The following is a 16574-nucleotide window of genomic DNA, read 5'->3' as shown; positions in this document are numbered from 1 at the left end:
TGCATGCACGTTTTCATGGATCCTCACCTCGCATTTACAACACCACCAACTCGCAACTTTTCTTACTTTGATATACGAGTGCGATTCAATTACTCTAATGCCAAACATAAATTGTTCCAGAATCTGCACCTTTTCTCCGGGCTGCTGATGCGTGCGGGCCTCATCCATAAAAGAAGAAGAAGAAGAAGCAGTGGTGACATTGACGCTGGAGGTAGTGACATTGGAGGAGGCGCACAGGGAGGCGAGAGGAGACGCAACAAGCAGCCGGAGCGGGCGCTGAATGCCACCCATGTGTGTTTTTTAGGTGGCATGTGGTGGATGATTATCATAGATTATCACAATCCAGATTGTTACAAGTTCTGTCGGCGCACATAGCAGCAGTGTAGTGTGGTGTGCTGTGTGGTGGTGTGTGTGTTGTGGTTTAAGAGAGTGCCTTTGGGGATAAGACTAAATGCTGGAGTGAATGACGAACAGTTGGAGTGTGTGCTAGCTCGTGCGCGCTCGCTGCTGTCTATGTAGTGTTTTATCCTTACTGTAAAAGAACCAAAAGAGAGACAGTTTTGCAAATCAGATGTGGGCTATGTAAAGTTAGCGACAATCACTGATCCGCGGACTCCCAGACCAGAAAACCAAAACAAAGAATTAACATATGTGCGCTCAAGACATCTGCTTACTCAAAGTTATGTGTAGAGCAACTTCGGTATGGTTCTCAAAAAGTGTTTTCCGAAGATGAAACATATCCTTTATTCTTGGATTCAGCCATACACTAGCATACACATAGATCAGAATTTTACATTTGGATCATTGTAGACTTCTATAATGATCTAAAACGACTTGAAAACAGGCCCACTGACTTTCTGTTCTCAAACATGCATAAGTGACCTAAAATGCAACTCTGACAGGGCAAGTGAAGGATGAAACCATTCTAACTGGAGTTGTGTTTTGTTTCATTCACACACGTTTGAGTAATTCTTTATTTTTAGTCTGTCTACATCTCCAAAGCTCAAAATACAATATCGTGAAGCGGTAGTTTTCAAGTTAACAGCTTCTTTTATTAACTTTAATTTATTAACTTCAGTAGAGATTCACATTTCCAATCCGTTCTGGAGCACTTCCTGTATTACCACATGACATCACAAGGTGGAAGAGAGTGTTTTCCGTTTTTGTGTTGTGCAAATGAAACAAACCACAACTCCAGATGTGTTTTTGATGAGGAAACATTATAACATAGATGTGAGTACGTTAAAGTACAGAGTAATGCGAATTTTGGCTTTGAACTTGTGTATTTTTACTTCTCACTTTTAATCACGTATTAGAATTTATTTTCACAATTTATCTTCCAATTTATGTTGCCCTTTTCATCCAGTGAAAGCACATTGAAAACCACATCATTCATCGTAAGATTATGGTTACACTTCCACTTCAATTCTGCTTCTTCTACATTTCTACATTCTACATTTTGTTTAGACCTTGATGCGACATGACAGTAGCCACTAACATAATGCCCTCCTCTTCATGGACTCAACCAAAACATGGTGATTCTCAGAAGTAACCACTCTTTGGATCAGCTTACAGATCAATGGGAGCAGTCTATTCTCCAGTGAGAAGAAATCGTTTCACGTCCCAACTTACCTCCTGGACATTTCAAACCCATTAACACTTGAACAAATATATATTTCTCTTCACTTTTTCTGTGTAGAGACGTTCACACTAGCATGGATATTTGCGGTTTGAAAAATGATACTGTTGTTGTGTTCATGGGCAAGGCACGTCGCTCACAGTGCTTGCAGTGTCTGTGAAAATTATGTGAATATGTGTGAACGTGTGCTGATGGGTGAAATTCCCAATAGAACAAATCATATTTTAGTTAAAGGTGTACTATGTAACTTTTCAGGGGGTCCATCAACTTCTTGTTTCTATGGATATGCCATTTCTCTGATTCAAATGTTCCACAGTAAGACATTAAAAAGTAATATCATGATATCGTATCGTCAAAGTTCTTACAATAATATCGTGGACCATCACAATATATCAAATTACAAGTCTGTTTGCCTAAATTAAGAGTTATGGTGCAGCAATAGCTAAAAAAAAAGACAGAGGGAACTACATAGACCATGAGCCTTTGCTCCATTTCAGTGTAGACTACAAGAAGAAATAACAGTTCAAAGTCTTAGTTCTTTGGATTAAGTCTTGTCAAGGCATTTTTAAGAGGAAAAAATTGCATGTTAACAGTTTTGTTAGGCTCCACAAAATATCGCAATAAATATCATACCGTGAAATGTATATCGTGAAAATATCGTAACGAGAGATTTGGACATTGTTACATCTCTAATCGTGAGCCTCCCCACCATATCATGAGTTTTCCCACGATATCTCAATAAATAGTGTACCGTGAGGTTCATACTGTGACAATATCGTATCGTGAGACTTGGATATCGTTACACCCCTATTCAGTAGATCTACTTTACATTTAATCAATGATAAGTGGTTTTATAGCTCAAAAACTGAGCGGGGTTGCCTCTCCATAGATCTAACCAATAACTTGCCCTGGTTTGGTCTCCATGATGATAGAAATGTTTAATGCAATACTGTGAAACATTTCAGACAAAGCAATAATAATAATCTTCATAGAGAAAAACAAATGGCAAACCCTCCACCAGAAAAGTTACACAATGTACCTTTAAAATATGAAAAAGAAAAAATCTAATAACAAGTGGCTAGTCGAATAGTACTTGAATCAAAACAAAATTATACTTCTACATTTCTAAAATACTATTGCCATTATCAATTGAAAAGTGTACTTGTGTATCCTTGTGTGAATGCGATCAATACTCTACTTTGAAGTCATTTTAAAGTGCATCGAGTTTGCAAACTTACCTTATCACGCCAACAGCATACTGGACTGAAGCTGCCTGTTAGGATCGAGTGGGCCCTCTCAGTCACTCCTCACTGGCTACTGCTTCCCCTGATGACCACCTGGAGAAAGCACAGACGAGAGGTGGTTTAGAACTCGGGTCATAACGGGAATCCAACCAGCGACCTTCTGAAATGATGCAGCTAACAATTACAGTATGTCACTAAGATGCACAATAGTAAAATGATGCCTTTACATGTAAACTCAACGCTCTGACGTGGCAGCTTCCATCGGTCAACCCCTGGACAAGTGTGTGTGTAAGTATCTTTGAGTCTCCCAAAAAGCACTGAACAAAATCAAACACACAACTGAATAGATTTTATGAGTCAAGAAAAGAGAGTTAGATCTGAGATGACAACAAAATATAGACTTTAACTGGAAGAAGAGGTAAGAAAGAAAAGAGGAAAAGGAAGAGGACAGGGAGGGGTCGATGTCACGATGAAAATGTAACAAATTCAGACCCGGTCTCCACTGCAGAGGTCAAGGCGACGCTGGCGAAAAAGGTTAAAGATGAAATCAAAGCCGGCGAGCGGCGGTGCCCGGAGGCTCTTCTGAAAACCTATCCCTCCCAGGCAAGGCCACGGCTGACGCGAGCCAGACAAGAAGCTAAATACTGCACGCCACTCGGGGATCTTTCATTTTCAACCGATCAATAAGGGCTTATATTTATCAGGGCCTCGGAGCAGCTGCCACATCTGACAACCTGCACTTCATTTTCGCACTCCTCCCTCCTCCCTCTTCTCCGGCGCTGACAACACACACTAAATTGAGACTCATCGACCATGAAAAGGGGCAAAGATCCGCGATTGCCATTAACCCCCCTTGTGTCCCCGCCAGACCACGCGACCCGCACACACGCACGGAGGCTCAGATGCCCTGGAGATACCGTTCTGTTAAAGGTCTGCCCCCTCCCTTCGTTAAAAGAAACATGCCCGATCATTATGGGTTTGGCAAGGGTGCCCGCTATCTCCTCTTTTGTTTGTCAAGCTGCCCCATGCCACCCCGGAACACTTAAGCGCACATGGTTAGCAGTGCACACATGCTTGCGTTACAACCTGATCCGACTGCTGGGAAATTTACCTAAAAATGTCCCGAACATCGTGAAAAGATAAAATTTGGTTTAAGGGGTTTGGATTTTAAAATAACAGGCTAATCATCTGCACAACAATTTTAGCTGTAAGGCATTCTAAATAGATTATCTCTAGTCCATCTGTGTCATCATTGATTTATAAGGCATTAAGCTGCTCGGGGAAGAGATAGGGTCTGGCTTGCTTTTCCGTTAAAGGGGCATGTAGTCAAAATCAGGGGCGATGGAGCAACTGCTACTTGGATCGAACCTCCTCTTTAATCGGAAAATAGGACGGACGTAGAGTTTTTTTCTCTCTCTCTCTCAAAATAGAAAGTATGAATCCAAAAAATTCCACATTTCCTTTTTGTTCGGCGATACAAAGAGACAGGGAGGAGGGGAGGAAGTACAGGAGAAAAAAAAAAAAAGAAAGAGAGGAAACAAATAACAAACACGCATGCACATACACACAAGCTGAAAAAAAAAATACAAGGGACATGATTAACATATGAATGCTATATGCAAATAGTGGGGAGAGAGCAGATGTTGTTGCATTTAATTGACCTATATGTGAATTGCATCCAAACCTTGCAGAGCGTTTTCGGGGCCCATTGACTACAGTGAGGGGAGCAGTGACTTTAGCACTGTTTAAACATAAAGACGCAGCCATTGGAAAGAAACAGCGTACCTAATGGCAGTATTAGAAGTAGTGTTACACATTGTGGTGAGAGGTTTGACTTAAAATGAATTTCAGTTGCCATTAATATGATTTTTGAATTGAATTTTAGATACCTTTATTTGATATTTCATGTTACCTAAATTATAAATGATAAACAATTAAAAGTACAGTTTTGTTATCATTGTTCCCGGCAGCAGATGCAAAGTTCAAATTAGTTAAAAATTTTAGCAGTATTAGCAAGACAAGTTTTGTAGTGAGGGCACTGAAATCTGTTGAAAGTACATGGACTTTAAGAACGTAGAGGAGCACGTTTTGGAGAAAGGACACCAACACATTAGTCTGATTCATCAGCTGGTTTTACTTTGTGGAAACCATCTGACCTCGCAGCATCAGGATTAATTTGCTCGACGGTAGGGGGGTACTTTTTTTATTTAACCAATTGCTGCTATTTGGTCATGACATATGTAATGCACCGGAACGCTAAGTGGTGTCCAAGTAATTCCCGGCACAACAGCAAACAAAGCAGAGACTGAACATGTTTGTCAACAATCATTGTGGTTTCAAATTAAAGGTGCAATAAAAAATGTAAAGTTTGTATTTGACAAAGGAAGTCCAAAAGAGGATAGCATATGCAGTCTGATATCGCAACTCAGGTTGGTTCAGCTCTTCACTGATTGGCCAGCGCACGGTCTACAACTTCCGGGGTTCTTGAAACGGTCTAGTGTATTCCGATTCTTGGTCTAGTCGCTGTAGAGAAATTAAACTGAGTGGAGGCACTAGGTGGCGCCAGCCGGGCTACCAACTCATGGCATCAGCATGTGGAACTATATGTTTTGAGCTCTTCTAAGGAGATAGACAGACTGTGTAGACATGGGGAGAACATGCACACTTCAACCAAACAGCCCCATTCATAACGGGAATCGGACCAATAATCTACTTGTATGGTGGAACGGGAACTAACTACTAACCATCATCAGAATAAAATATGTTTTTGTCAAACATTTTGAACTCAGTTAGATAGTGTTTTTATGACTTCGAAATTTTGCGCTAGAAAAGTTGTAATCACACTCAAAATCCAGCCCTACACTAGTTGAAGCACAGCCAGTTTATTCAATTTTTTTCCCCAAGTGTTAAATCTAAAATCCACTACCTGCGCTAACTAGAAGATGCAAAACATTCACCAAATTTCTAAGTTAACCCTTCAACGCTGCTTGCGGTTGATACGAGCTAGCAAACGCCACACACTCCATGCTGTTTCTAGTGCTAACAGCTAGGTGTATTTTAGCAACATGCATTTTGGCAGGTCTGAACCACACCACCAAACCTGGGACAATAACACTTCCAATCGCTGTACGTATCCTGCTGCCAATGAAGACTTAACTAATTAGTCAAATGCGATGTAATCCTGCAGTATTTTTGTACGCATTTCACGGGTAAAAGTAGTAGTAGCTGTGGTAGTAACATTTTAGTGAGTTTATTGTGATCAAATCCTGGTTAAACTTGAATTGTATTACTGTGCTCATTTGCATATATGCATAATTAAGGCGGCGAGGAGTGCTGCTCGTTGTAAATTAGTATTTTTTTCTTGGCAGCATGGGGTATGGGGAAGTTCTGTGTGAATTAACATGTTATTATTTATTATTATTTTATTTTTTTGGCACTTGCGTCGCAGCGTGAGTGACACCTGCACCACACGCTGGTTTGGTTTAGTGTAACCAGCATAGTCTCTGCACGCCAACCAAAAATCTACAAAAAGAAGAATTATAAATGCAGCACAAGAAGTCCATGCATCTCGTAACATGTTTGTATAGCTCTAATCTACAGGTACGACATGATGTTTCTATAAAAAGGCATGGTATTTTATTATATATTACATATTTTTATTGATTTATTTTTTTATTATTTTGGGCAAGTAAACATTTGACGATCTTTTAAAATGGAACATAGTATCATCCATACTGACATTACTGCAATCGTACCAACCGAAACAAAAACAAAACACTGCAAGAAACAAAATCCAGTTAAGTTAAGATGATTTGAATTAAGAAAGTTGAGTAAATTTCACTTGACAAGTAAAATTATCTGCCAATGGAACAAGATTTTTTGTAGTTAAAATATGAAAATACATCTTGTTACACTTAAAATAAGAAAAACAACAACTTTTTTGCACTTAAAATAAGAAAATCTGATGTTGCTTGAATTAAGAAAAACACTTATTCCATTGGTAGATAATTTTACTTGTCAAGTTGAATCTACTCAAATAAAGTCAAATGTTCTTAATTTAAGTTATTTTAACTTACCTAGATATTGTTTTTGCCAGTGAAGCCCCAAAAAGGAGTGGGAAGAAGAAAAATGTATTTAATCTGTTAACTTTTAAAACGCAGAAGAGGACTTTTTGGAGAGAGGGCACCAGTGGTTGGAACTACATGTTTTGAGGTCTTAAAAGAAGATAGACAGAATACATAGGCATGAGGAGACTACAAACAAACAGCTTTTAAAAATAAAAATTTAAAAATGCCCAAATAGGAGTAGAAAGAAAAAAACAAACAAAACAGATTTAATCCCAACCCCCGCTTCTAATTCCACATAACAATCTTTCTTTTGCTTTTTTCAGACATTTTACTTTAGACCATATGAACTATTTACATGTGAGGGCAATGGATAACTGTCATAGTTGCATTAAAACAACAGATAGATAATTGCAACCATTGTGATTTGATAATTGCATCAACTCAAATTACGATATTTTGTAATAGTAGTGGTGAATAGAATAGTGTTAGTAATGTATATCATTGAGGGTGTTCTAAAGTGAAAAAGTGTACAAAGAGCAAAGGATTTTATCAATCACAAATGTGGAGTATCTGGCCTTCGTCGTTAAAATACATTTTGGGATGAGAGCTGCTTTGCTTCTCAGTTTGAAAATGCCAAAATTCATGCATGTGAATACTAACAATACGCCAAAAATGGAAGGAACGAGGTACATAGATTTAAAATTGGTAGCAACTTGGCTTTAACAAACACGATTTATTTTCAAAACCACTACTACATTTAAAAGTAACAAAAACAAAACGCTACGAAGTTTTAATCTAGCTATACCAAATTCTTCGCTTGTTTCCAAAATAAAACGATCTCGCCCTACTGCATTACAAGAGTGTTATTCCGCCCTTAACACAGACTAAAATATCAAACATTAATCCTCTCCTTGGTCGTAGTGTCTGATGAATCTTTGCTTAAATAACACTGGGACAACTTATTCCTCACACAAGTTGGGCCGGATGCCAGGGCCCAGATGGATACTCCGGTCCACTCTCATACTTTATCAACCCACTGAGTAGATGTAGTGGAGCAGGTAGGGACGCACACTCCTCCACAGAACAGAACAGAATGGGAGGAGAAGGAGAGAAAGCATTCACGCATTCTAGCCCGCGCTGTTTGCATGAGTGAGCCATGAAAAACACAGATGCTATTTTCATCTGGGCCTCTCTTTCTCATTTTTTGTCGTTTTCCTTTTTCTTTTTTTCGTCTTATTCCCAATCCCTCTCTTCCCTTACATCACCCCCTCCTCCTGCTCCTTCTTGGGGAATGTCATTAAATTGTATTAAATAGCCTTTTGTCCAGGGGGCACGGACCACCCGATATATGATAATACATTAAGGCCCCAGTGTAGCAGCCAGTGAGCCGAGACCATCTTAAGAACAAGTCTAGTGTGTGTGTGTGTGTGTGTGTGTGTGTGTGTGTGTATGTATGTGTGTGTGAGCGGAAGAAGCGAGGGAAAGCAGAGGAACAGGATTTTTTGAAATACTGAGGTCTGTCTGGTTTAGAACCTGGTTTATTACTTGTTTAATCCTGGTTGTGTGTGGATTTTTTGTTAGTTTTTTTGTTTGTTTTTTAAGACAAATTAGGTGCAAAACTGTTGATAATCTTATTTATCTGACATGCTTAGGGGGTCAGTTTACCTAGCCTGATTCATCGGCCGGATTCACTTCGTGGAAACTGTCTGACCTCGCAGCATTAGGATTCGTTTGTTCGACAGTAGACGAGTACTTTCTTATTTAACCAATCACTGCTTTTTATTCGTGACATATGTAATGCGCCAAAACCCAGAAGAAGAAGGGTAATAACGTCTTTGGATGTGGATGGGTTTTTTTGTGTGTGTGTTTGTTTGTTTGCATTTTTAAGACAAATTAGGTGCAAAACTGTTATAATCTTATTTATCTGACATGTTTAGGGGGTTAGATTACCTAGCCTGATTCGTCGGCCGGTTTCACTTCATGGAAACCGTCTGACCTCGCAGTATTAGGATTGGTTCGCTCGACGGTAGGTGAGTACGTTCTTATTTAACCAATCCCTGCTTTTTGGTCGTGACGAATGTAATGCGCCAAAAGCCATAAGAAGAAGGACAATAACGTCTTTCTCTTTGATAAAATTCCCCAAACATTGTCTTTGTTCTGGCTTTAAATCCTCGATCTCGGGAATCGTTGCCAACACAGAATGTATGGCTTTGTCTACATCCATCTCGATCGCTTTGTTTACTGTTGTGCTGCACCACAAAAGGGACCTAGACAGGTACTTGAGTTTGACGTCATGGCTTCACAGCTCTTCACTGATTGGCCAGTGTGTGGTCTACAACTTCCCGGGTTCTTGCAAACCATCTAGTGTATTCTGATTCCTAAACTAGTCCTTGTCTCCTCATTGATGTAATGTGTCTTTTTTAGTTTTTGTTCACCAAAATAAGTTAGGTAAATAAGCAGATTTTACATTATGATAATCAGTGTTGTATTAAAGCTACCATTTATAAGTCTATTTGAGGCGTCAGATGTGAAACCTGTTTACCCTCAGATGGCCTTTGTTGAGGCTCACCTGTCTTCTTCTGTCAGACCAAAGCTGGCAAACTACCAGACAGAAGCATTTAGTGGTGTTATCTGAGAACACAACAGGGCTTAGGCACCCAGTCTATTTACAAATGGATTTAAGATAATATTCTAAAAGTATTTACTTAAATGTAGAACTTGTTTATCCCTGGTTTAGTTTTGGCCTAGACCTAGAGTAGCCCTGGTTTTGTTCTGGCACCTGATGTAATCCTGTTAGACTTTACCTGATGTAACCCACATTTAGATTTGGTCTGGTTTTAGTTGTTTATATCTGTTTTTTCCTTGGTTCACTGGGACCTGGTTTAGTTCTGGTTTAGTCCTGGTATGTGCTTATTTTTTCCTGTTAACTCTTGGCTCAGATCCGATTTACATAGTCCTGCAGTAGTCTTTACTTTCCCACGAAACCTACAAAAAAAGCCACTTTAACCCAACCGTCTACGACCTCTACTACACAGCTAAAACACATAAGGACACGCTCTGGTATTGGAAACAGAAAGACTGGAGCGAAAAGGGGAGGGGAGGTGTTGACTAGCTTCGACTGGCTTCGTGCTCGGTGGCTCCCTAACAACTGTGACACATACTAATAGAAACATACCTAATAAATTACAAGCTTTCAGGGTCTGGCAAGCTGACATTTTCGCGGGACAATCTCATATCTGCTACTGCGGGCAAAGTGGAGGGCCTGCCTGAACCAAATTGCATCACACGGAGATGCCAGAGGATTAGCATAAAAATTAACACTTAAATTTCGGCGTATTGTCAACCCCACTCGCGCACCGGCTGCCTCACAACAATCAATTCCTCTTAGAAATCTGATTAGTTTCCATGACGTTTATTATCCTGGTCGTGTCTGCCTGCCTCCTTGATACCATAGCCCCGTCCTCCCCCCCCCCCTCCTCGTCCCTCCTCCCCCCTCCAATCCTTTCCCATTCGCAGACTCTCGGCGTAGCTAAAGCCTGCCCGAATGCTTAAACGGAATTAAGAAAACCTGTGTATCGTTAGGTGTCACTTCGCTCGTCAAAATCCGTGTCGAAATCTCATCCCGACAATCGAGGTTTCCGTGCGTTGCCAGATATGTGCAGCGTGGAGAAATATACACAGGGTATGATGTGGAATTATGTTTGGTAAAAATTGTTTCGTTTACAAGCCAGGAGTGAGTTTGGCGAGGTGGATGCTTAGTTGCAAAGTTGGAGGTGGTGCAAATTAAGAGAAATAAATACACTGGGTTAAGTCTAAGTGAGGCCAAAGCAAAAATAGCTGATTCGAATCTTGCCTGGGCGCATTCTATTGTGTGTATTGTTGTGAGCAAAACACACATGGTTCACAAGCAATTGCCTTGTCTACATAATAAATATAATTGAGATTTTTATTGTTATTTATTACATTTTTTGACTGAAATTAGCCTACTGTCCCTAGCCTTATTGTAGGATCGTGGAAACTGTCTGACCTCGCAGCATTAGGATTTGTTCGCTCGACGGTAGGCAGGTACTTTTTTATTTAACCAATCGCTGCTGTTTGGTCGAGATGTAATACACCGGAACGCTCAGTGGTGTCCAAGTAATTGCCGGCTTCACAGCTTTTCGCTGATTTTGCACGGTTTACAACTTTTGGGGTTCTTGCAAACCGTCAAGTGTGTTCCAATTCCTGACCTAGTCGCTGGAGAGAAATGAAATTGAGTGGAGGCACAAGGCGGTGAATTAGGATTCGTTCACTCGACGGTAGGCGGGTACTGTTTTTATTTAACCAATCGCTGCTATTTGATTGTGACGTACGTAATGCGCCAATTCCCGTAGGAAGAAGGGCAATAACGTCTTTCCCCTTGATAAAATTCACCAAACATTCTCATTGTTCTGGTGTTAAATCCTCGATCTCGGGAATCGTTGCCAGCAAAGAATGTATGGCTTCGTTTACATCCATCTCGACCTCTTTGTTTACTGTTGTGTTGTACAACTTCCAAAGTTCTTGCAAAATATCTAGTGTATTCCAATTCCTGACCTGGTTGCCTGAGAGAAATGAAATTGAGTGGAGGCACTAGGTGGCGCCAGCCTGGCTACAATGTCCCTGCCTGTCCTTGATATCTTGGCGTACATCATCAGAGGTATAAAACTCCCTACAATGGAAGAATAGGCTGGATTGGACAGCCACTACAATCTATTCTACAACAGTCCAAGTTGTAGTTCCATAAATATATATCATTTTTTATTTAATTAATATGTATTTTATTTACAATGTTGTTGCACCCTGTATTTCTTTTTTTTTTTTTCAGTTCTATATATTTTTGAATAATTTGATCACTTGTGGCAACTCCAAAAGTCGACTGGGCAAAAAAACAAACAAAACTAAAAATAAAGTTAGTTCTCAAATTTTTCCATTTTATTTTAGATTTTCTCCATTTTATTTTAGACTTTCTTATTAAAAACAAATATCATGCAAACCCTCTTGACTCTTGATTTAATTTCCATAAACTTGGGAAGTTATATGTTCTGACAACTACATAAAACACCACGCCTTATATAACCACTTTTTCCATTGATTTGTGCCTATTGATCAAGTCTACCTTCTGCTATGTTTTTTCCTATAACATCTGTGATACAATATAAAAAAACATCATGTAACATATATTATTTGTAGTCAAGAGACTTATGAAAACATTTGAAAAAAAAAAATCTATAAAGTCATTGCTGCTGTTATGTACTTGACGTTACCGTGGCAACAATAAATGGCAACAGCGCGTGATATCTGAAGCTATTGTTGATACGTTTACATTCTCGGGGCCGTAAATTCTGCGTATTTATAATCAAACGCCAAAGCTCTTTTTGACGCATCTTAATTTTAACTGCCCCTCCTCAAAAGTGAAGTCACATCAACCCCAAACGATCACTAAAGCTTTATGTTTACAAGAAGACGACGAATGAGAGAGGGAGATTGAGCTGGGGGAATTCTCGCAATAAAATATTTGTCAATAACACCATTTTTATTTTTTTCGCGGGGGCGTATTGCACAAGTATGTAGTTAAATTCAAGCACACGAGCTCGCGTTGGGTGGTTTTGGTTAAGATTCGTGATTGTTTAGACAAATGGCAGTTCATCGCATCCAGATGTCTTTAAGCTGTGCTCCGGAGCTTTTGCGAGGCACAGGCAGAATGTATACAAACATCTCCCCATAACTGCATTCCTCATCTGGGCCTGCAAACGTCACCGCCAGCCTCCCCGTGCTACTGCTGGACCCCGGCTCCAGAGGTGGTGCTCAAAAGGGGAGAGGGGCGAAGATTTATGTGGGAAGGGTGACGTTTGTACCGAAAGTGTGATTTGTAGCGCTCTTTTTTGTATTTTATTAACGGTTTTATCCGACGCAAAATCGACTGAATGCTGTTTCATACCTGGAGTTGTGTTTTGTTTCATTCATGCATGTTTCAGTAATCCTTTATTTTTCACCTGTCTACATCTCCAAAGCACCTTGTGATGTCATGAAGTGGTAGTTTTCAAGTTAACAGCTACTTTTGACTTTTTGCTCTGTAGAGATGGACAACCCCAGATCCAAAATCATCCAAATGACTCTAGTGAAGATGTTTGGAGTTTACAAACACAGTGGAGCACTTCCTGTATCACCACATGACATTGCAAAGTGGCAAAGTGGATTTGTTTTTTGTATATTCTGTTTAGAGACAAGAACTTTTTTTTGTCTTTTTCATTAGTTTGGTTTTTGTTGTCTTTCTTTTTTAAAATGTCATTATTTTTTACAGATTTATAGTGTACTAACTGTAATTCCAAACCATTATATTTGTTAGAAAATTTACTAATAACTGTATTTAATTGAGTTGTATGTATGTATAATGTCTTTAATTTTTAATATATATGTATTTTTAAGAGTGCGATGGGAGAGATTAAGTTGTGTATGAGTTATTTCTAATCATTTCTAAGTTTCTACTTTTTTCTTCACCAGTCCAAGCTGTATTGAACAGGGTGGCACACTGGCACAAACGTTTAAAGTCAAGTCAAATCATTTCATTTATATAGCACATCTAAAACAACCATAGCAAGTTGCACCAAAGTCCTTCAGATCATGAAACACACCATGGTGAAACAATAACACAAGTATAAAATGTATAAAATAATACACAAAGAGCCTTAGTCTGTTGAACGCCATCTCGAAAAAAAAAAGTTTTTAGGAGAGTTTTAAAGTGAGGTAGGGAGGAGTAAGATCTCAGATGAAGAGGGAAGGCAAAAAAAAGGTCCTATATTACACAAAATGGACTCCTGTGAGCTTTAAGTCAGGTTATAATGTTGTTACCTTCTCAAAAACATACCTGGAGTTGTGTTTTGTTCATTGTCATTTATCATTCACGCACGTTTATGAATCTGTTTACATCTCCAATGCTCAAACTGCTCCGTTCATTTTCAAGTTAACAGCTACCTTTAACCTTTAGTTCAACAGATTTTGCAATTCAACGTCCAGGTGAAACAAAACACAACTCCAGGTATGTTTGTGACGCGAAAACATTATAACATAGATCAGAAAACGGCGTAATATGGGCCCTTTAGAACAACGATACATGTTCCATACACCAGCAGCGCTACAAAGGCCCAGGACTCCGAACGCCAAACCGCCTTCTGATGTTCTAAGTGGATAACAACTCCTCCTGCTACACTGCTCGGAATAATTCAACCCAGCTACCAGCGCGCCCCTCTCCTCCTCTCTTCCTCCGCCGCCCTTCCTCCCCTCTTTCTTATGTTAACACCGACGGGCCACACACAGAACAAACTTAAAACCCGCGCCACCATTGACGTTAACCTTGTCCGCGCGCTGTAACTCGAAGCGCTTCTCTGATTCGCGTCTTTGTAACCGTCGGCTATTTGATTCCCTTCTGCGGATAAGCTGAGATGATTGGCGGATAGGGCCGTCCTAGTAAAGAGGAGGGAGGGGCGAGAGTGGAAGCAATGCCGCAAAGTCTAACGATGTCTTTAAGCTTAGAATATTAAAAGTGAATCCTGTAACTTTTCTGATCCCGGTCCGTCAAAATCAAATGCTTTTCGCTGTGGAGATGTTATTGCTTTGTTTCACAGTCTGGTATTAAACCTTTGTATCTTCATGGAGACCAATCCTGACGAAGTTACAGGTCAGATCTGTGTAGAGGCGAACCCGATCACACTCAGAACACTCTTTTTCTAGGTATTTTTCAGCTATAAAACCACCTGTAACTGAATAAACATAATGTACAACTGTTTACTGTCATACTTTGGAACATTCAAGCCAGAAAAGTTACACAATCCAGCTTTAAATTAAAAGTATAATCATGTTTTAAGTTGAAAAATATATGTCAGTCTTTAACATTTTAGAACGGTGTAACATTGTTGCTTTAACATTTAAAACGTTGACCTCTGGCTGATATTTGCTGAATGTATACGCTCCAAAGAAAAGCCTTTTAATATAACTACAATGAGCTGCTGATAAGAGGTGGGGACTTATAAAAAGAAAAAAGATAATAGTACTTTTACTTCGACTTGTGTATAGTTTTTTGAAGTAACAGTTGAGGAAATTTGCTACACTTTCCATTGCTGGTTTAAGAGTTTTATTTGAGTAATGTAACCAAAAATCTCCTTTACTTTTACTTGAGTATGTATATAGGTCACTACTTTTTGCTTTAACTTTTTAAAGGTATACTCTGACTGTAAAAAGTCCTACATTAGACTCGGGTCGGTCTTGGTTCAGTCTCTGTTAAGTGTTTATTTGGACAGTTAGACTAGTACATGAAGGAATGTCATTTATTATTATTATTATGATTTTATTAAACTGAATTTATAATCTGTCACTCTCTCTTTGCGTTCTTTCTTCCCATCTCTCTTACCTCATCTTCCATTTTTTACTCCTCTCTTTCCATCTTACTGTTTATTGTTTGTCCCACTCTCTCTTTCTCCCTTGCTCACTCCATCTTTCCCCCACTCTCCCCCTCGTTCTGTGTCTCTAATTTTACTTCTATCGCTTTTTCTCCCCTAATCTGTCCCTCTCTCCTCATCTTCTTTCTCTCTGTGTGTCCTTGCATCTCTTTTACCTCATCTCCAATTTTTTCCTCCCTCTCTCTCCCTCTCAATGTTTATTGTTTGTCCTCTAGTCTCTCTTTTTCTCCCTTGCTCCCTCCATCTCTCCCCCAATTTCTCACTCATTCCTGGATTGTTTATTTCTAGTTCTAATTATTGTATTTATTATTATTATTATTATTATTATTATTATTATTATTATTATTATTATTATTTTATTTTTTTTACGGAACTTAGAAAAAAATTACTGAAAAATAGAAATTTGCATTCTTTTTCTCATATTATGCCGCCCTTTTTGCCTACTCTACCAATTTCTAAGACTGCTAATTTGGGTTTACGTAACTGAAGTCAACCGCATTAACAAACTTTATAAAACTTTGCCTTTACTTTAATAACAGCCACACGGAAAATAATTCTTTAAAAGCACTGTACCTGAGTTTTAAAACTTTTTTTGTAATGCTTTCCAAAGTTATTCCTCACTTACCTTATGAATTCCGAACATCCTACTTATTCACCGGAATGAGTTTACAGTATAAGCGCTTCTCACATCTTTCAGAGGCCAGAGCGGAGTCAACAGCAACAACTAGCATGCTAGCGTACACTTCCTGTTTCCTGATTGTCTTATTTTGACCTCAAAAGCTGTGGGAAAAAAATCACGTACAGGACATTTAAGTTGACTTTTAGAACAAAATTGTGCACTGTTTCTTTAACTCCTGGCTTTACTTAGACCCTAGACTTAGACCGTAGACCTTACACTTAGACCAAGACCAAGACCAAGACCAAGACCAAGACCTAGACCTAGACCTAGACCTTAGACTTAGACTTAGACTTAGACTTAGACTTAGACCTACCTAGACCTACACTTGACTTAGACCTAGACTACACTTGGACTTAGACCTAGACCTACACTTGGACTAGACTAGACCTACACTTGACTTAGACTTAGACTTAGACCTACACTTGACTTAGACTAGACCTAGACCTACACTTAGACTTAGACTAGACCTAG

The 16574-nt window shown here is 39.2% G+C and overlaps 1 protein-coding gene across 1 annotated transcript in view; it reads right to left on the bottom strand.

Annotated features, from left to right (window-relative positions):
- znf536 (zinc finger protein 536) overlaps positions 1–2978 on the bottom strand; it is a 217606-nt gene extending 214628 nt beyond the window's left edge. Inside the window, exon 1 of the mRNA XM_020927455.2 lies at positions 2878–2978. The gene's annotated coding sequence lies outside the window, so the exon portion shown is untranslated. The remainder of the gene's footprint in view (positions 1–2877) is intronic.
- Positions 2979–16574: the final 13596 nt, after the last annotated feature.

Source organism: Boleophthalmus pectinirostris, unplaced genomic scaffold, assembly GCF_026225935.1.
Source record: "Boleophthalmus pectinirostris isolate CB_2022bp ecotype Guang Dong unplaced genomic scaffold, ASM2622593v1 HiC_scaffold_19, whole genome shotgun sequence".
Taxonomy (NCBI): Eukaryota; Metazoa; Chordata; class Actinopteri; order Gobiiformes; family Gobiidae; genus Boleophthalmus; species Boleophthalmus pectinirostris.
This window is presented reverse-complemented; position numbering and strand designations above follow the sequence as displayed.